At 37.9% G+C, this 21,530-nt stretch overlaps 1 pseudogene; it reads right to left on the bottom strand.

Moving 5' to 3' along the window:
* Positions 1-1,448: 1,448 nt before the first annotated feature.
* LOC132417055 (zinc finger protein 540-like) lies at positions 1,449-8,229 on the bottom strand (annotated as a pseudogene).
* Positions 8,230-21,530: the final 13,301 nt, after the last annotated feature.

Raw genomic sequence — 21,530 nt, forward strand, 5'->3', positions numbered from 1 at the left:
GGTAAATGTGTTGCCCACTATCACACAGATAGTAAAGGCAATGATGATAAGTATATGTCATTGATTAAAAACTTCCCCACAATTATTTTGATGACAAATTGAAATTATAATGGAGTATTCATAGTTCAGGCATACAAAAATGTAATCTGGCAGACACTGAGGATCTGGTCTGAGACACATTCATGCATCACTGAGAACTTGAATTTTCTCTGAATTGTATTAAACTCAAGGACAGCACCAGCTGTTTTCAAAACAGTATTTGCTAGCAGCTGCTAGTTGCAACCTTGTAGTTTAAAAGTCTCCCACCCCGACACAATTATGTAACCCCAAAGCATCCTTGTTTAACAAGCACCCTTACCTCTTGCCAGCTCACATCCTAATTCTTGACAACTTATGTAACTTTGCAGTTTTTTACCTTTTTAAGCCTACCCCATTTTATAGTCCAGCAGAACACAATTCGAGTGGGTTGTGTTTCTTGGGCTGCAGTTCTAACAAACCCCAAATAAAAGCGCTTTTTTCCTTTTTTTCTTCAACCAGGTCTCTGTTCTTGGAATTCTTGGTTAACAGTTACATTAACAGGTTTATTTCCTAATACGAACTTCCTAAAATTTAAGAAGGATTGAGAGGTATTAGAAGGCTGTTATACACTTATTAAATTAACATGTCTGGAAAGAGTCACATTCACAGAATTTCTTTCTGGCATGAATATTTTGCTATTCTGTAAACAGAAAATGACATGGAAAGGCTTTCCTATATTCCGTTACATTCTGAATTCTCTGATGCCAATAAAGATGTGAATGTTGTCTAAAGACCTTCCTACATAACTTATAGGGTTTCTCAGCAGTAGAAAACTCTGATGTTCAGTAAAGTATGAATTAATTCTAAAGGCCTTCCCACATTCTTTACACTCACAGGATTTCTCACCAATATGAATTCTTTGATATGGTCTAAGGTCTCCACTATGACTAAAGGCCTTTCCACATTCCTTACATTCATAGGGTTTTATACCCGTATGAATTTTCTGCTGTTGAGTCAACTGTCCACATCAACTAAAGGCCTTATCACATTCTTTACATACATAGAGTTTTAAACCAGAATGAATTCTCAGATGTTCTTTTAGATCTGTTCTATGAATAAAGGCCTTTCCACGTTCTTTACATTCATAGGGCTTTTCACCAGTGTGAATTATCTGATGCTCAGTAAAATAGAAACTAAATTTAAAGGCCTTCCCGCATTCTATACATTTGTAGGGTTTCACATCAGTATGAATTTTCTTATGTACACTAGCTTGAGAATATACTCCCACAAGTCTTCCCACATTCCTTACATTCATATGATTTCTTACCAGTATGCATTCTATGATGTACTCTAAGGTTGCCATTACAACTAAAAGCCTTCCCACATACCTTACAGTCGAAAGGTTTTATACCAGTATGAACTGTTTTATGTCAATTAAACTGTTCACACACACTAAAGGTTTTTTCATATTGCTTACATTCATAAGGTTTCTTACCTGTATGTATTCTTCTGTGTTCAATGAGGTAAAAATCAAGTCTAAAGGCCTTCCCACATTCCTTAACATTCACAGGGCTTCTTGCCTGTATGAATTTTCTGCTGACAGGTAAGTTGACCACATGCACTAAAAGTTTTCCCACATTCCTTACATTCACAGGGTTTCTTGCCTGTATGAATTTTCTGATGCTGTGTAAGGAAAAAAACAAGTAGAAAAGCTTTTCCACAATCTTGACATTCATAGGGTTTCTCACCAGTATGAAATCTCCGATGCAGAGTAAGCTGATAGCTACAACTAAAGACCTTCCCATATACATTACATTCATAGTTTCTCACCAGTATGAATTTGCTGATGTACACTTAGACACTTTTTTTTTTTTTTTTTTTGGCCACACTGCGTGGCTTGCGGGATCCTAGTTCCCCGACCAGGGATTGAACCTGGGCCGACGGCAGTGAAAGCACCGAGTCCTAACTACTGGACAGCTAGGGAACTCCCGATAGACACTATTAAAGGTATTCCCACATTCTTTACAATCAAAAGTTTATCATCAGAATGAATTTCCTCATGTTGAACAAAAGTTGAGCCACAACTAAAGGGTTTTCCACATTCCCTATATTCATAAAGTTTCTGACTATTATGAATTCTCTGATTCAGAGTAAAAGATGAATGTTTTCTACATGTTGGCATGTTATAGATGATTTTCATTTGACTGAAATATCTATCTCGAAGTCCCTGTTGACCCTCAAACTCACTTTTGCTCTGCCACTCATTTCTCAAAATAGATCCTTTAAGACAAGGAGTTTTACTTCCTCCTATTATCTTCCATCAGGATAAACTGATTTCATAAATGTCCTCTGGCGATAACTTCTTGGTCTTATACCTGGAGAGTAAACCTAAAAGAAAACAAAAAAGCAAACAAAGATAACTTTCTAGCAGCCAGCAAAACATACAGTTTCTATCTTAAAAATAGGATACAAAATGAAAACAATTCTTGAAAAGAAATAAATGGCTTAAAGAACTTTCAATATAATTAGGTAGTTTTAAATCAAAACAATATGAGCTGAGAGAATAATGAGAGATTATGTAAGATTGTGGTGATTTGAAATTTAGGTGTCAATCAGAATAATCTGGAGAGCTTCTTACAAGTACAGCTATTTGGGTACCACCCCAGACCAAGGTGAATCAAATCTAAAGGAGTAATTGGGCATCTACATGTTTAATAACTTCACAAGATGATTCCAATATAAATCAAAGTTTAGGAGTTCCCATTTAATAATATTAATCATTTCCTTTACTCTTAGAATAAAATCCAAACATGTTACCATAGAATATAATATGGCCTTTGCTTACCTAAAGACTTCTCTGGAAGAAACTGTCCTCTTTACTCTCTTAGGACACTTGCTACTGTTCAGCTCCTAGATTATGCCCACAACCTTTCCATTTCATACAGCTTTTTACAGGCTATTTCATCTCCTAAGAATCACCTCTCCTGGGCTCAATGAAAGGCTGACTATTCATCCTTTCATCTTAGGTTAAACATTTCTTGCAAAGAAATGCTTGCCCTGCTGACTATAAGCAGATCCATGTTTATTCTCAATCACAACATCATGATTCTTTTCTTCATGTCACAGTTTTCAACACATATACATAAATTTTCGCTTTGCTTTGCTGTTTCTGATTCCCAAACCATCCCAAAGGAAGATATAATTCCTATTTCGTTCAAAATAAGTAAATTGACTGGGACATAGCAGGTGTTAAATGATTAACTTTAGAATTTAGAATAAATAATAAATTTATTTAGAATAAATAAATTTAGAATAAATTTAGAATAAAATGATAACTGTCAAACTATGATACTAGATGAAAATATTACAAAGTCACTGTAATGCAGTTGAATATCATAATAATCACTTAAATAATTTCACAACACTCAAAAGACATTTCTCCCTACCTCTAATCTCTCATACGTTACTGCAGTGATTAAGTGCACTTTTTCCTACTTTACTTCCTATATATATATAGGGACTAAAGGAAATTCAAGGTAGCTCAGCCAAATGTGTAAAAGGAAAAAGGTCCTTGTTTTACCTAATAATTCGTTAAGCAGTTATCCAATCAAACAGATGTCTCCACCAATATTGTTCATTCCCTGCTGTGCATAGAGATGTGTATAATTAACATATATTCAGTTGAGTTTCACTATTATTCAACCCTCCTAGATGCTCAGTCTGCTTACTTCATAACATTTCACAGATTTCCCTTCTATGCCCTTACATCTAGAACCAACCATTCTTATTCTTTATGGAAAAGTATCTGAATGATTTTTAGATATTATAGCAGTTATGTATCATATTGAACAGTTATTTAAAAACTGAACAAGGAGACCATAATTTTGGAGAGAGAAGAGTAAGTGAATGGTATGAGGAAATTGTCTGGGGAAACTAGGAGTGTCAGGGAATCTATTAAAAAGGATATTTGGGATAAAACCTGGAGGGTGGCAATCTAGATAAAAGAAGAGCCTACGAAAAATCTAAATAGTGGATGTAAGGTTCAATTTGAAATGAATGGAGAAGAAATTTTCTGTGATTACAATATAAGTATAAAAATGGAGGGAGGGGGCTTCCCTGGTGGCGCAGTGGTTGAGAGTCCGCCTGCCGAGGCAGGGGACACGGGTTCGTGCCCCGGTCCGGGAAGATCCCACATGCTGCCGAGCGGCTGGGCCCGTGAGCCATGGCTGCTGAGCCTGCACGTCCAGAGCCTGCGCTTCACAACGGGAGAGGCCACAACAGTGAGAGGCCCGCGTACCACCAAAAAAATAAAATAAAATAAAAAACTAAAAAAAATTTAAAAGGAGGGTGTTTGAAACAAAACAATCTCTGAATATAACACAATAAAAATTTAAATAATAACAGCAAAAAATTAAAAGCTTTTCTATTTGTAAACAATGTACTTAACTAAGCCACTGTTGTTTCAATGAGGAAATACAAATTAAAATATCAGGGACTTCCCTGGTGGTCCAGTGGGTAAGACTCTGTGCTCCCAATGCAGGGGGCCTGGGTTTGATCCCTGGCTGGGGAACTAGAACCTGCATGCATGCCACAACTAAGAGTTTGCATGCCGCAGCAAAGATCCTGTGTGCCACAACTAAGACCCGGCACAGCCTAAATAAATAAATATTAAAAACAATTAAAATATCAGACTTTCTAGAAAATTTTGATGACAAAAACAACATCAGAATGGATGGCAGACTAATTTAGTGCTCAGAAAAAAAGTCAAAGACTTAAATGGTTATATTAACCTAAATATAAGACTGAACTAAGCACCCTAAAAAAAGATAAAAAAGGAATGTAAGCTGAAGTAAAGCAAAAGAAAGGAATAAAGACAAAATGTAATCAGTCAAAAAATACAAAAAGATGGGGTAAACAAATAAAATAGCTCATTCTTAAAAACAAATCAGTAAGAAATAAATTCTGGGTCTACCTAATAAAGAAAAAAGAGGAAGAGAAAACTTTTAAATGACAAAGGGGAAATGTCTAAAAGAATATATATTTTTAATTATGCAAGATTATTTTGTAAATAAATTTTAATCTATATGTGAAATAGTTTTTTATTTTTAGGAAAAGAACTGATCAAAACCAACTCTAAAAAAGATACAGTGTTGGGCTTCCCTGGTGGCGCAGTGGTTGAGAGTCTGCCTGCTGATGCAGGGGACACAGGTTCGTGCCCTGGTTCAGGAAGATCCCACATGCCGCGGAGCAGCTAGGCCCGTGAGCCATGGCTGCTGAGCCTGCACGTCCAGAGCCTGTGCTCCACAATGGGAGAGGCCACAGTGGTGAGAGACCCGCGTACCGCAAAAAAATAAAATAAAAAAATAAAATGTAAATAGACCAACTTCTCTTGAAGGAACAGAGAAGCCTGTCAACGAATTATTCCCTAGGAAAGGTAACAGTAATGCACATTCCTATCATCCAAACTGTGGTCTTTAAGTATTATTCCCTACTAATATCAACCTGAGCTCTTTGGAGAATTTGCAGATTCCTAATCTAAAGCAAGGAAGGTATGTGTGTCCATGATTTCCCATGCCAAAAAGTAAGGAAGATTGCACAGATTAGTGAGTGATGTCAAAATAACATAGGAAACAGCTTAAGAAGCAACCCAGGCTAACAGTGAGACAACAGGAGAGAGGAAGAGTGAGGGAGGGAGACGGATGATCATTCATTGAAATGCATTTAATCAATGAATATATATATATATATATATATATATATATATATATATATATGTGAAAGAGCATTTCCAATGTCAGCAAGGTGGCTATTTAAATAACTGTACTTGGAAAGTTGATAGTTCAAAAGGAAAAAAAAGCACATTTTCTGCTTTTCTAAATTAAGAACTACTGTTCAAAGTCATCAATAAGAAAGTAAAAGGTAAGCCATCATATGCAAGATATTATATATGAAATACACACATACACCCCAACCCTAGTTTCTTTGGAGTACTTGTGGATTTCTGATCTGAAGCAGAGAAGGTATGAGTTGAGTCCAGGATTTCCTGTACCAAAAAAGCAAGGAAGATTTCAAAGATTAATGGGTGATGGGTAGATTAATGTGTGGAGATATAGTTATACATAGATAGGGATAGCTATACATAGATATTTAGCTATATAGATACAGATATATCTCAAGTTGTATCCAGAATAAAAATCAACTCCTAAAAACCAGTAAGAAAAACCCCAGCCAGCCAAACAGAACACTGTGTGGAAGACTTCAATGGGCATTTCTTAAAAGAGGGTATCCAAATAGTCAACAAAAATAAAGCAGTACTGTAATTTTCAGGGAAATGCGAATTAAAACACAATGCTACCAACTACTCAACAGAATAGCTAAAATGAAAAGATGGGAGAGAAACAATATCAAATGCCTTTAAGGTTGCATAACAAGAAGAATTCTCTTATACACTAGTAGTGGGAATGCACGCTAGCAAAGCTGCTTAGGAAAATTGAAAGTATTACAGTTCAACATATATATCCAGTGTCACCAAATTCCACTCCTAAGTAGACACTTAACAAAAATTTGTAAATATACTCCTTGTTACTCAAATGTATTTGTTACTCAAATCTCAACAGATTTCCAATCTGTGCACTTTCCATCCAGTGTGAGGACACCCAGGAAAGGTCCTTCCTGGCACTGAGGGAGAAAAGGCTGCTGAACCAGGAAAAACCTGACTCTTGATCAGCAATGCTTTCAGAGAGATCTTTTATTTTTTTAACTGAAGTACAGTTGATTTACAATGCTGTGTTAGTTTCAGGTGTCAGAGAAAGATCATGATCAAAAGGGGAAAATGTGAAAATTAACAAACTAATTTTAAAAGGAGTTGGGAGGCCAGGAGGCGGAGTTCTTAAAACCAACCACTCATGTCAATTGCATACCCAATAGGAAGAGAGGTACTTTGCATCTCCAACAGGAAGAAGGATACTACTTTACTACCAAGTAGGAGGAAGAATTTTTCCTTTCCTGGCAACAGCCCAGCCACTGAGCGACTGTCACAACTCAGCCAATAAAATGCCACTCACTTCAAACTCCTGGTTTCCTCCAATGAACTCTTCGTAATACCCACTCCCACTCCCTCTTCTCTATAAAACAAAACAAAACAAAAAAACTCTCTCCTTTGGACTTGCCTGTGGTTTGCCATAGATTGCATGTCCTGAATCGCAATTCTTTGCTGTTCCCAAATAAACCCATTTTGCTGGTAAAATAACTGGCTGATATATTGTTTTAGGTAAACAATTGGAAGACTAAACATAAAGATGTTAGTTCATTAAGAAATGTAATGTAAGGCCAATTAGAATATAACAAGAGGAGGAGCTTCAAGATGGCAGAAGAGTAAGACATGGACATCATCTTCCTCCCCACAAATACATCAGAAATACATCTACATGTGGAACAATTCCTACAGAACACCTACTGAACGCTGGCAGAAGACCTCAGACTGCCCAAAAGGCAAGAAACTCCCCACATACATGGGTTGGGCAAAAGAAAAAAGAAAAAACAGAGACAAAAGAATAGGGACGGGACCTGCACCAGTGGGAGGGAGCTGTGAAGGAGGAAAGGTTTCCACACGTTAGGAAGCCCCTTCGTGGACAGAGACTGCGGGTGGGGGAAGAGGGAAGCTTCAGAGCCACAGAGAATAGCACAGCAACAGGGGTGCAGAGGACAAAGTGGAGAGATTCCTGCACAGAGGATCAGTGCTGACCAGCACTCACCAGCCTGAGAGGCTTGTCTGCTCACCCGCCGGAATGGGTTGGGGCTGGGAGCTGAGGCTCTGGCTTCAGGGGGATCCCAGGGAGAGGACTAGTGTTGGCTGCGTGAACACAGCCTGAAGGGGCTAGTGCGCCACAGCTAACCGGGAGGGAGTCTGGGAAAAAGTCTGGAGCTGCCGAAGAGGCAAGAGACTTTTTCTTGCCTCTTTGTTTCCTGTTGCGTGAGAAGAGGGGATTAAGAGCGCCACTTAAAGGAGCTCCAGAGACTGGCGCGAGGCGCAGCTATCAGTGCAGATGCCAGAGACGGGCATGAGACGCTAAGGCTGCTGCTGCCGCCACCAAGAAGCCTGTGTGCGAGCACAGGTCACTATCCACACCCACCTTCTGGGGAGCCCATGCAGCCTGCCACTGCTAGGGTCCCGTGATCCAGGGACAACTTCCCCAGAAGAACACACGGCATGCCTCAGGCTGCTGCAACGTCATGCCTGCCTCTGCCGCCGCAGGCTTGCCCTGCTCTCCGTACCCCTCCCTCTCCAAGGCCTGAGTGAGCCAGAGCCCTCGAATCAGCTGCTCCTTTAACCCCATCCTGTCTGAGCAAAGAACAGACGCCCTCAGGTGCCCTACACGCAGAGGCGGGTCCAAATCCAAAGCTGAACCCCAGGAGCTGTGCGAACAAAGAACAGAAAGGGAAATTTCTCCCAGCAGCCTCAGAAGCAGCGGATTAAATCTCCACAATCAACCTGATGTACCCTACATCTGTGGAATACCTGAATAGACAAAGAATCATCCCAAATTGAGGAGGTGGACTTTGGGAGCAACGACATATATATTGTTTTCCCGTTTCCTCATTTTGTGAGTGTGTATGTGTATGCTTCTGTGTGTGATTTTCTCTGTATAGCTTTGCTTTTACCATTTATCCTAGGGTTCTGTCTGTCCTTTTTTTTTGGTTTGTATTTGTTTTTAGTATAATTGTTAACACTTGTTATCATTGGTAGATTTGTTTTTTGGTTTGGTTGCTCTCTTCTCTCTTGCTTTCTTTTTTTTAATTACATAAAAAAAAATTTTTAAATACTTATCTTTTTAAATAACTTTTTTATTTTATCTTCTTCTTTCTTTCTTTCTTTTTTTTTTCTCCCTTTTATTCTGAGTCGTGTGGACGACAGGCTCTTGGTGCTCCAGCCAGGTGACAGGGCTGTGCCTCTGAGGTGGGAGAGCCAAGTTCAGGACACTGGTCCACAAGAGACCTCCCAGCTCCACATAATATCAAACGGCAAAAATCTCCCAGAGATTTCCATCTCAACACCAAGACCCAGCTCCACTCAATGACCAGCAAGGTACAGTGCTGGACACCCTATGCCAAATAACTAGCAAGACAGGAACACAACCCCATCCATTAGCAGAAAATCATAATAAGGCCACACACACCCCAAAACCATAAAATCATATGATAAAATTATATGGTCATAATAAGGCCACACACACCCCAAAACACACCACCAGACATGCACCTGCCCACCAGAAAGACAAGATCCAGCCTCATCCACCAGAACACAGGCACTAATCCCCTCCACCAGGAAGCCTACACAACCCACTGAACCAACTTTAGCCACTGGGGACAGACACCAAAAACAACGGAAACTACGAACTAGCAGCCTGCGAAAAGGAGACCCCAAACACAGTAAGTTAAGCAAAATGAGAAGACAGAGAAACACACAGCAGATGAAGGAACAAGGCAGAAACCCACCAGACCTAACAAATGAAGAGGAAATAGGCAGTCTACCTGAAAAAGAATTCAGAATAATGATAGTAAAGATGATCCAAAATCTTCTAAATAGAATGGAGAAAATAAAAGAAACGTTTAACAAGGACCTAGAAGAACTAAAGAGCAAACAAACAGTGATGAACAACACAATAAATGAAATTAAAAATTCTCTAGAAGGGGTCATAGCAGAATAACTGAGGCAGAAGAATGGATAAGTGACCTGGAAGATAAAATAGTGGAAATAACTACTGCAGAGCAGAATAAAGAATAAAGAGAATTGAGGACAGTCTCAGAGACCTCTGGGACAACATTAAACGCACCAATATTCGAATTACAGGGGTCCCAGAAGAAAAAGAGAAAAAGAAAGGGACTGAGAAAATATTTGAAGAGATTTAGTTGAAAACTTACCTAATATGGGAAAGGAAATAGTTAATCAAGTCCAGGAAGCACAGACAGTCCCATACAAGATAAATCCAAGGAGAAACACACCAAGACACATATTAATCAAACTATCAAAAATTAAATACAAGAAAAAATATTAAAAGCAGCATGGGAAAAACAACAAATAACACACAAGGGAATCCCCATAAGGTTAACAGCTGATCTTTCAGCAGAAACTCTGCAAGCCAGAAGGGAGTGGCAGGACATATTTAAAGTGATGAAGGAGAAAAACCTACAACCAAGATTACTCTACCCAGCAAGGATCTCATTCAGATTTGATGGAGAAGTTAAAACCTTTACAGACAAGCAAAAGCTAAGAGAATTCAGCACCACCAAACCAGCTTTTACAACAAATGCTAAAGGAACTTCTCTAGGCAAGAAACACAACAGAAGGAAAAGACCTACAATAACAAACCCAAAACAATTAAGAAAATGGTAATAGGAACATACATATCAATAATTACCTTAAATGTAAATGGATTAAATGCTCCAACCAAAAGACACATACTGGCTGAATGGATACAAAAACAAGACCCATACATATGCTGTCTACAAGAGACCGACTTGAGACCTAGGGACACATACAAACTGAAAGTGAGGGGATGGAAAAAGATATTCCATGCAAATGGAAATCAAAAGAAAGCTGGAGTAGCAACTCTCATATCAGACAAAATAGACTTTAAAATAAAGACTATTAGAAGAGACAAAGAAGGACACTACATAATGATCAAGGGATCAATCCAAGAAGAAGATATAACAATTGTAAATATTTATGCACCCAACATAGGAGCACCTCAATACATAAGGCAAATACTAACAGCCATAAAAGGGGAAATCAATGGGAACACAATCATAGTAGGGAACTTTAACAACCTACTTTCACCAATGGACAGATCATCCAAAATGAAAATAAATAAGGAAACACAAGCTTTAAGATACATTAAATAAGATGGGCTTAATTGATATTTATAGGACATTCCAACCAAAGACAACAGAATACACTATCTTCTCAAGTGCTCATGGAACATTCTCCAGGATAAATTATATCTTGGGTCACAAATCAAGCCTTGGTAAATTTAAGAAAATTGAAATCATATCAAGTATCTTTTCTGACCACAATGCTATGATACTAGATATCAATTACAGGAGAAGATCTGTAAAAAATACAAACAAATGGAGGCTAAACAATACACTACTTAATAACGAAGCGACCACTGAAGAAATCAAAGAGGAAATCAAAATATACCTAGAAACAAATGACAATGGAGACACGATGACCCAAAACCTATGGGATGCAGCAAAAGCAGTTCTAAGAGGGAAGTTTATAGCAATACAATCCTACCTCAAGAAACAAGAAACATCTCAAATAAACAACTTAACCTTACACCTAAAGCAACTAGAGAGAGAAGAACAAAAAAACCCCAAAGTTAGAAGAAGGAAAGAAATCATAAAGATCAGATCAGAAATAAATGAAAAAGAAATGAAGGAAACAATAGCAAAGATCAATAAAACTAAAAGCTGGTACTTTGAGAAGATGAACAACATCAATAAACCATTAGCCAGACTCATCAAGAAAAAATGGGAGAAGACTCAAATCAATAGAATTCGAAATGAAAAAGGAGAAGTAACAACTGACACTGCAGAAATACAAAGGATCATGAGAGATTACTACAAGCAACTATATGCCAAAAAAATGGACAAACTGGAAGAAATGGACAAATTCTTAGAAATGCACAACCTTCCGAGACTGAACCAGGAAGAAATAGAAAATATGAACAGACAAATCACAAGCACTGAAACTGAAACTGTGATTAAAAATCTTCCAAAACACAAAAGCCCAGGCCCAGAGGGCTTACAGGTGAATTGTATCAAACATTTAGAGAAGAGCTAACACTTACCCTTCTCAAACTCTTCCAAAATATAGCAGAGGGAGGAAGACTCCCAAACTCATTGTACGAGGCCAGCATCACTCTGATACCAAAACCAGACAAAGATGTCACAAAGAAAGAAAACTACAGGCCAATATCACTGATGAACATAGATGCAAAAATCCTCAACAAAAAACTAGCAAACAGAATCTAACAGCACATTAAAAAGATCACACAACATGATCAAGTTGAGTTTATCCCAGGAATGCAAGGATTCTTCAATATACGCAAATCAATCAATGTGATACACCATATTAACAAATTGAAGGAGAAAAAGCATATGATCATCTTAATAGATGCAGAGAAAGCTTTTGACAAAATTCAACACCCATTTATGATAAAAACCCTCCAGAATGTAGGTATAGAGGGAACTTTCCTCAACATAATAAAGGCCATATATGACAAACACACAGCCAACATCGTCCTCAATGGTGAAAAACTGAAACCATTTCCACTAAGATCAGGAACAGGATAAGGTTGTCCACTCTCACCACTATTAGTCAACATCGTTTTGGAAGCTTTAGCCACAGCAATCAGAGAAGAAATAAAAGGAATCCAAATCAGAAAAGAAGAAGTAAAGCTGTCACTGTTTGCAGATGACATGATACTATACATAGAGAATCCTAAAGGTGGTACCAAAAAACTACTAGAGCTAATCAATGAATTTGGTAAAGTAGCAGGATACAAAATTAATGCACAGAAATCTCTGGCATTCCTATACACTAATGATGAAAAATCTGAAAGTGAAATTAAGACAACATTCCCATTTACCACTGCAACAAAAAGAATAAAATATCTAGGAATAAACCTACCTAAGGAGACAAAAGACCTGTATGCAGAAAATTATAAGACACTGATGAAAGAAATTAAAGATGATACAAATAGATGCAGAGATATACCATGTTCTTGGATTGGAAGAATCAACATTGTGAAAATGACTCTACTACCCAAAGCAAACTACAGATTCAATGCAATCCCTATCAAACATACCACTGGCACAGAACTAGAACAAAAAATTTCACAATCTGTATGGAAATACAAAAGATCCCGAATAGCCAAAGCAATCTTGAGAAAGAAAAACGGAGCTGGAGGAATCAGGCGCCCTGATTTCAGACTATACTACAAAGCTACAGTAATCAAGACAGCATGGTACTGGCACAAAAACAGAAATACAGATCAATGGAACATGATAGAAAGCCCAGAGATAAACCCACGCACATATGGTCACTTACCTTTGAGAAAGGAGGCAAGAATATATAGTGGAAAAAAGACAGCCTCTTCAATAAGTGGTGCTGGGAAAACAGGACAGCTACATGTAAAAGAATGAAATTAGAATACTCCCTAACACCATACACAAAAATAAACTCAAAATAGATTAGAGACCTAAATGTAAGACCAGACACTATAAAACTCTTAGAGGAAAACATAGGAAGAACACTCTGACATAAATCACAGCAAGATCTTTTTTGATCCACCTCCTAGAGTAATGGAAATAAAAACAAAAATAAACAAATAGGACCTAATGAAACTTAAAAGCTTTTGCACAGCAAAGGAAACCATAAACAAGATGAAAAGAGAATCCTCAGAATGGGAAAAAATATTTGCAAATGAATCAACAAAGGATTAATCTCCAAAATATATAAACAGCTCATGCAGCTCAATATTAAAAAAACAAACCACCCAATCCAAAAATGGGCAGAAGAACTAAATAGACATTTCTCCAAAAAAGACATACAGATGGCCAAGAAGCACATGAAAAACTGCTCAATATCACTAATTATTAGAGAAATGCAAATCAAAACTGCAGTGAGGTTATCACCTCACACCAGTTAGAATGGGCATCATCAGAAAATCTACGAACAACAAATGCTGGAGAGGGTGTGAAGAAAAGGGAACTCTCTTGCACTGTTGGTGGGAATGTAAATTGGTACAGCCACTATGGAGAATAGTATGGAGGTTCCTTAAAAAACTAAAAATAGAATTACCATATGATCCAGCAATCCCAGTACTGGGCATATACCCAGGGAAAACCAAAATTCAAAAAGACACATGCACCCCAATGTTCACTGCAGCACTATTTACAATAGCCAGGTCATGGAAGCAACCTAAATGCCCATCGACAGATGAATGGATAAAGATGTGGTACATATATACAGTGGAATATTACTCAGCCATAAAAGGAACGAAATTGGGTCATTTGTTGAGACGTGGATGGATATAGAGACTGTCATACAGAGTGAAGGAAGTCAGAAAGAGAAAGACAAATATCGTATATTAATGCATATATGTGGAACCTAGAAAAATGGTACAGATGAACCAGTTTTCAGGGCAGAAATTGAGACATAGATGTAGAGAACAAACTATGGACGCCAAGCAGGGAAGGCGGCAGGGTGGTGCGAGTGGTGGTGTGATGAATTGTGCAATTGGGATAGACACGTATCCACTGACATGTATAAAATTGATGACTAATAAGAACCTGCTGTATAAAAAAAAAATAAAATTAAATTTAAAAATTAAAAAAAATAGGTTGTCCTGAAGAGGTTAAAAAATCTCATTGTTTCCATAGGATTCAAAAGTCATGTGCTACTCCAAAGGCATAGTGACTGTCAGTATAATTGCTATCTGGTCTTAGCTGGCAAGCTCTGGTTAAGGCAATTAATAGAGGTTATTCTGCTGACTTTGTTTTTGGTATATAAGAGCTTTCATTTATGTCCACTGTGGGCATTACTACATATCCAACTTCATAATGTACCTGCTCATTCTTTAAGTAGGACCCATCTGTAATTCAAATTAGATCAGCATTACCAATAGGAGCTTTTTGTAATTCATTCCTGGGAGCAAGATGATAATCAGTTAACAAAATGAAGTCATGTGTTTTCTTTCTGTGGTTCTGGAAGCAAAGTTGCAAGGTTAAGGTTATTACATTGAACCAAAGTAATATTAGGTGCAGAAAGCAACAATATTTCATAAGAAGTTAGCCAGCTTACAGAATACTGCTGAGTGTGGTAAGAGTTTAGAAGACTCTCAACTGAGTGTGGGACATAAAATAAATAGTTAAAGGAGACCCCATTTCTATTTCTTCAGTAACCTTACACAAGCAAGCCACTGTTGAAACAGCCCTCATAAAAAGTGAAAGTCCTTTCACTTCTGGGTCTAATTTTGCTTTGGAGCATAAAGGCAATTCATCTATAAGCATTTTTGCAAAAGCATAAGAGTAAGACAGCAACTGCCTATAAATGAAAAAAGACTTAAAATTTAAAGCATGGTTAGTGACTTCCCTGGTGGTCCAGTGGTTAGGATGCCATGCTCCCAATGCAGGGCGCCTGGGTTCAATCCCTGGTCAGGGAACTAGATCCCACATGCATGCCACAACTAAGAGTCCACATGCCACAACTAAAATATCCTGCATGAAGCAACTGAAGGATCTTGCATGCCAGAGTGAAGATCCTGCACATGGCAACGAAGATCCCACATGATGCAACTAAGACCCAGCGCAGACTAATATTAAAAAAAACACAAAACATGGTTGAAGACCTGATTACAATGCCACTGTCATGGAAATTTCACTATTTCTGTGACATACATTTTAAGATAATAACTAGAATTATGACTGACTACACACCAGGACATTTCAAATTTTAGGAACTTCATATAATTTCTAGAATATTTATATTAACAACCCATACAATATAATCTAAGAAGGTTTATCATTACTCACTTCACCACGTTTCCCAGGTAATTTAACATACCAGATAAATCTAAGTAGTTTAATATTTCCCTTTGAGATGTTCAGGGGCCTTCTGAAGCATCCCAAAGTTAGCTAGAGATCAGAAGAACTTCATTTAGAATTTGATTTGAGGAAGTCTTTCAAAGATATCAAAAGGTTTTAAACATGTGGCCAAGTAAGATCATAAGTCACTGTGAAACAATACTTATTCATTTAACCAAAGTGACAATAAAAGATTTCAAGGGCAAATTCAGAAAGATACAACAGACTGCCTAAGAGGTAAAGAAACTGTACAATATGCTATCAAATCAGATCAATAGTACAAGAAAGTTTTATCCTCTTTACAGAAAAAAAAACAAATTCTAGTTTTGTACCATTTTATTTTCAATATTAAAATTCATCCCTTTAATTAAATTCAATCTAATCTTAGTCCTGACCATGCCTAAAACTCTTTTCTCACAGTTCCCTTTTTATTATTTAAAATTTTTTTAATTTATTTTTTGGCTGCATTGGATCTTTATTGTTGAGCGTGGGCTTTCTCTAGCTGTGGAGAGCGTGGGCTACTCCTCGTGGTGGTGCGTAGGCTTCTCATTGCAGTGGCTTTTCTTCTTGCAGAGCACAGGCTCTAGGTGCATGGGCTTCAGTAGCTGCAGCACACAGGCTCAGCAGTTGTGGCTCGTGGGCTCTAGAGCACAGGTTCAGTAGTTGTGGTGCACAGGCTTAGTTATTCCGTGGCATGTGGGATCTTCCTGGACCAGGGATCAAACCCATGTGCCCTGCATTGGCAGGTGGATTCTTAACCACTGTGCCACCAGGGAAGTCCTGAAGTATTTTTATTTTAAATATTTATTTATTTATTTGGCTGCGCCGGATCTTAGCTGCGGCACGCAGGATCCTTTAGTTGCGGTATGTGGGATCTAGTTTCCTGACAAGAGATCGAACCCAGGCCTCCTGCACTGAGAGCATGGAGTCTTAACCACTGGATCACCAGGGAAGTCCCTCACAGTTCCCTTTTTTAAATGAATTTCTAGAAGTATATGCCACTTCATAGTACAATCTTTCAATAATAATGCAAAAGATACATGTACAAAAATAATGCACAAATTATTTATTAATAATCTCAAACATATTTAGTCTCTCTGTAATAAGAGGTCTAAAGTAGGTCAATATAGATTTCTTTAGCAATCAATGTTTCAGTATTTTATCCTATTAAAAGTGATCTAGGGCTTCACTGGTGGCGCAGTGGTTGAGAGTCCACCTGCCGATGCAGGGGACACGGGTTCGTGCCCCGGTCCGGGAAGATCCCACATGCCACGGAGCGGCTGGACTCGTGAGCCATGGCCGCTGAGCCTGCGCGTCCGGAGCCTGTGCTCCATAACGGGAGAGGCCACAACAGTGAGAGGCCCGCGTACCGCAAAAAAAAAAAAAGAAGTGATCTAGACAGTCAATGAATTGCCATCATTTAACTTAATGTAGCAGAACTGTGAAGTTTCAAGTTAACAAAAATCTGGAGAAACTGTTTTCAGGTAGACACATCATAAAATATAATCATTCTTAAAGAGTTCACCCAAATACTTTGATCCCATTTATCTCTATTTCATTACTTATGAAAATATCATCATACCAAGTTAATTATCTTGTTGACAAATTTTATAACAGAGGTAACATGAGCTTACTGGCATTTAGTAAACCTAGGTACAATAAAAGTATTATATTTAATGTTGATTACTTTAAAGATGTGTCTATATTAATTAAACCATCAACTAAAACTTGTTTTCACTTATTAAAGATTAATCTTAGATCATATGAACACTTAAAAATTTTGGATAGCTTGAGTTACATTCAGAAGTATTTGATTTCTAAGTACTCACTTTTAAGTCAATTAAATACAGCTCTTTTACAAATTATTTTTGGTAATATCATCTGGAGGTAGGGACATATCATATTTATAATGTACACACAGACATACATATATCCAAATAGACACAGAGGTCTCATAGTTTTCCTGCTCGAGTTTTAAAAGGCCTCTTTTCCCTTTTTTTTTTCTTTTTTCAGTTTTAGTTTCTACTAGTTGAGCTAAGACTGTAGTCTCAGGAAATGTAGGATGTGTTTACATTTCAAGGACATGATAAGAGTTACAACTTCAAACTTTCTCCCAAAATTACTTTTGTTCTCTCAGGGTCAGAATTTTGAAAAGATGTTTTATTAAGCCCACTTTCTCTAATTAGGCATGCAAGAATCAGTTTTGGAATGTCAAAAAGTTCCACCCTGGCCATGTAAGAGTTAAGATACACAGACTGAGAAGATATGAGAAATGTTTAATAAACAGCTACAAGATCTAAGGAACAGAGATGAACAATACAATAACTGAAATGAAAACTACACTATAAGGAATCAACAGCAGAATAAAGAGGCAGAAGTATGGATAAGTGATCTGGAAGACAGAATGGTGGAAGTCACTGCTGTGGAACAGGATGAAGAAAAAAGAATGAAAAGAAATGAGGACAGTCTAAGAGACTTCTGGAAAAACATTAAATGCACCAACATTCTCATTATAGGGGTCCAGAAGGAGAAGAGAGAGAGAAAGTACCTGAGAAAATATCTGAAGAGATAATAGCTGAAAATGTCCCTAACATGGGAAACAGTCACCCAAGTCCAGGAAGCACAGAGTACCAGGCAGGATAAACCCAAGGAAGAACATGCTGAGACACATATTAATCAAATTGACAAAAATTAAAGACAAGGGCTTCCTTGGTGGTGCAGTGGTTAAGAACCCACCTGCCAATGCAGGGGACACGGGTTTGAGCCCTGGTCTGGGAAGATCCCACATGCTGCGGAGCAAATAAGCCCACACACCACAACTACTGAGCCTGTGCTCTAGAGCCCGCGAACCACAACTACTGAACCCACGTGCCACAATTACTGAAGCCTGCGTGCCTAGAACCCGTGCTCCACAACAAGAGAAGCCACCGCAATGAGAAGCCCGTGCACTGCAACAAAGAGTAGCCCCCCGCTTGCCACAACTAGAGAAAGCCCACGCACAGCAACAAAGCCCCAACACAGCCAAAACTAAATAAATAAATAAATTTATTTTAAAAAAATAAAGACAAAGAGAAAATATTAAAAAGCAACAAGGGAAAAGCAACAAATAACATGCAAGGAAATTCCCATGAAATTATCAGCTGATTTTTCAGCAGAAACTCTGCAGGCCGGAAGGCAGTTGCACAATATATTTAGAAGTGATGAAAGGGAAGAACTTACAGCCAAGAACACTCTACCCAGCAAGGCTCTCATTCGGATTCAATAGAGAAATCAAAAACTTTACAAACAAGCAAAAACTAAGAGAATTTAGCACCACCAGACCAGCTTTGCAACAAATGCTAAAGGTACTTCTCTAGGCAGGAAAGAGACAACAACTTAAAACAATCTTGTATCAATACATTTATAGACTGCTATATCAAAACCTCATGGGAACAGCAAACCCCAAAACTATAATAGATACACACACAAAAAAGAAAAAGCAATCCAAACGTAGCACTAAAGATGGTCATCAAATCACAAAGAACAAAAGAGGAAGGGGAGCAAAAAGATGTACAAAAATAAATCCAAAACAATTAACAAAACGGCAGTAAGAACATACACGTCGATAATTACCTTAAATGTGAATGGATTAAATGCTCCAACCAAAAGGCATAAACTCACTGAATGGATACAAAAACAATACCCATATATATGGGTAAAAGAGACCCACTTCAGATCTAGGGACACATACAGACTGAAAGTAAGGGGATGGAAAGAGGTATTCCATGTAAATGGAAAGCAAAAGAAAGTTGGAGTAGCAATACTTTTATCAGACATAATAGACTTTAAAATAAAGACTGTTACAAGAGACAAAGAAGAACACTACGAAATGATCAAGGGATCAATCCAAGAAGATATAATAATTTTAAATAAATATGTACCCAACACAGGAGCATTTCAATATATAAGGCAAATACTAACAGCCATAAAAGGAGAAATCGACAGTAACACAATAATAGTGGGGGATTTTAACACCCCACTTTCATCAATGACAGATTATCCAGACATAAAATCAGTAAGGAAACACAGGCCTTAAATGACACATTAGAGCAGATGGACTTAACTGATATTTATAGAGCATTCCATCCAAAAGCAGCAGAATACATATTTTTTTTAAGTGCACATGGAACTTTCTCCAGGATTGACCATACACTGGGCCACAAAGCAAGCCTCGGTAAATTTAAGAAAACTGAAATCATATCAAGCATCTTTTCCAGTCACAATGCTGTGAGATTAGAAATCAACTACAAGAAAAAAACTGTAAAAAAGCACAAACATGTGGAGGCTAAACAACATGCTACTAAACAACCAATGGATCACTGAAGAAATCAAAGACAAAATCAAAAAATACCTAGAGACAAATGAAAACAAAAGCACAATGATCCAAAACCTATGGAATGCAGCAAAAGCAGTTCTAAGAAGGAAGTTTATAGCAATACAAACTTACCTCAGGAACAAGAAAAATCTCAAATAAACAACCTAAACTTACACCTAAAGCAACCAGAGAAAGACCAAACAAACCCCAAAGTTAGTAGAAGGAAAGAAATCATAAAGATTAGAGCAGAAATAAATGAAACAGAGACGAAGAAAATAATAGCAAAGACCAATGAAACTAAAAGCCAGTTCTTTGAAAAGATAAGCAAAATTGATAAACCTTTAGCCAGACTCATGAAGAAAAAAAGGGAGAGGGCTCAAATCCATAAAATTAGAAATGAAAAAGGAGAAGTCATAATGGGCACCACAAAAATACAAAGGATCATAAGAGACTAATACTAGCAACTATGTGCCAATAAAATGGACAACACAGAAGAAATGGACAAATTCTTAGAAAGGTACAATCTCCCAAGACTGGACCAAGAAGAAACAGAAAATATGAACAACTCATAAGTACTGAAATTGAAACGTGATTTAAAAACTCCCAAACAGGGACTTCCCGGGTGGCACAGTGGTTAAGAACCCGCCTGCGAATGCAGGGGACACGGGTTTGAGCCCTGGTCCTGGAAGATCCCACATGCCACGGAGCAACTAAGCCTGTGTGCCACAACTACTGAGCCTGTGCTCTAGAGCCCACGAGCCACAACTACTGACCCCAAGTGCCACAACTACTGAAGCCCGCATGCCTAAAGCCTGTGCTCCACAACAAGAGAAGCCACCACAATGAGAGGCCCACGCACCACAACAAAGAAGAGCCCCCACTTGCTGCAACTAGAGAAAGCCTGCGAGCAGCAACGAAGACCCAATGTGGCCAAAAATAAATAAATAAAATAAAATAAAATAAAAACTCCCAACAAACAGAAGTCCAGGACCAGATGGCTTCACAAGCGAATTCTATCACACATTTAGAGAAGAATTAACTCCTATCCTTCTGAAACTATTCCAAAAAATTGCAGAGAAAGGAACACTCCCAAACTCATTCTATGAGGCCACTCTCACCCTGATACCAAAACCAGACAAAGATATCACAAAAAAAGAAAATTACAGGCTAATATCACTGATGAACATAGGCAAAAATCTTCAACAAAATACTAGCAAACCAAATCCAACAATATATTAAAATGATCATACACCACAATCAAGTGGGATTCATCCTAGGGATGCAAGGATTTTTCAATATCCACAAATCAATCAGTGTGACACACCACATTAACAAACAGAAGAGTAAAACCATATGATCATCTCAATAGATGCAGAAAAATATTTTGACAAAATTCAATACCAATTTATGATAAAAACTCTCCAGAAAGTGGGCACAGAGGGAACAAATCTCAACACAATAAAGGTCATATACAAAAAATCTACAGCTAACATCATACTCAGTGGTG

This window comes from Delphinus delphis, chromosome 20, assembly GCF_949987515.2.
Source record: "Delphinus delphis chromosome 20, mDelDel1.2, whole genome shotgun sequence".
NCBI lineage: Eukaryota > Metazoa > Chordata > Mammalia > Artiodactyla > Delphinidae > Delphinus > Delphinus delphis.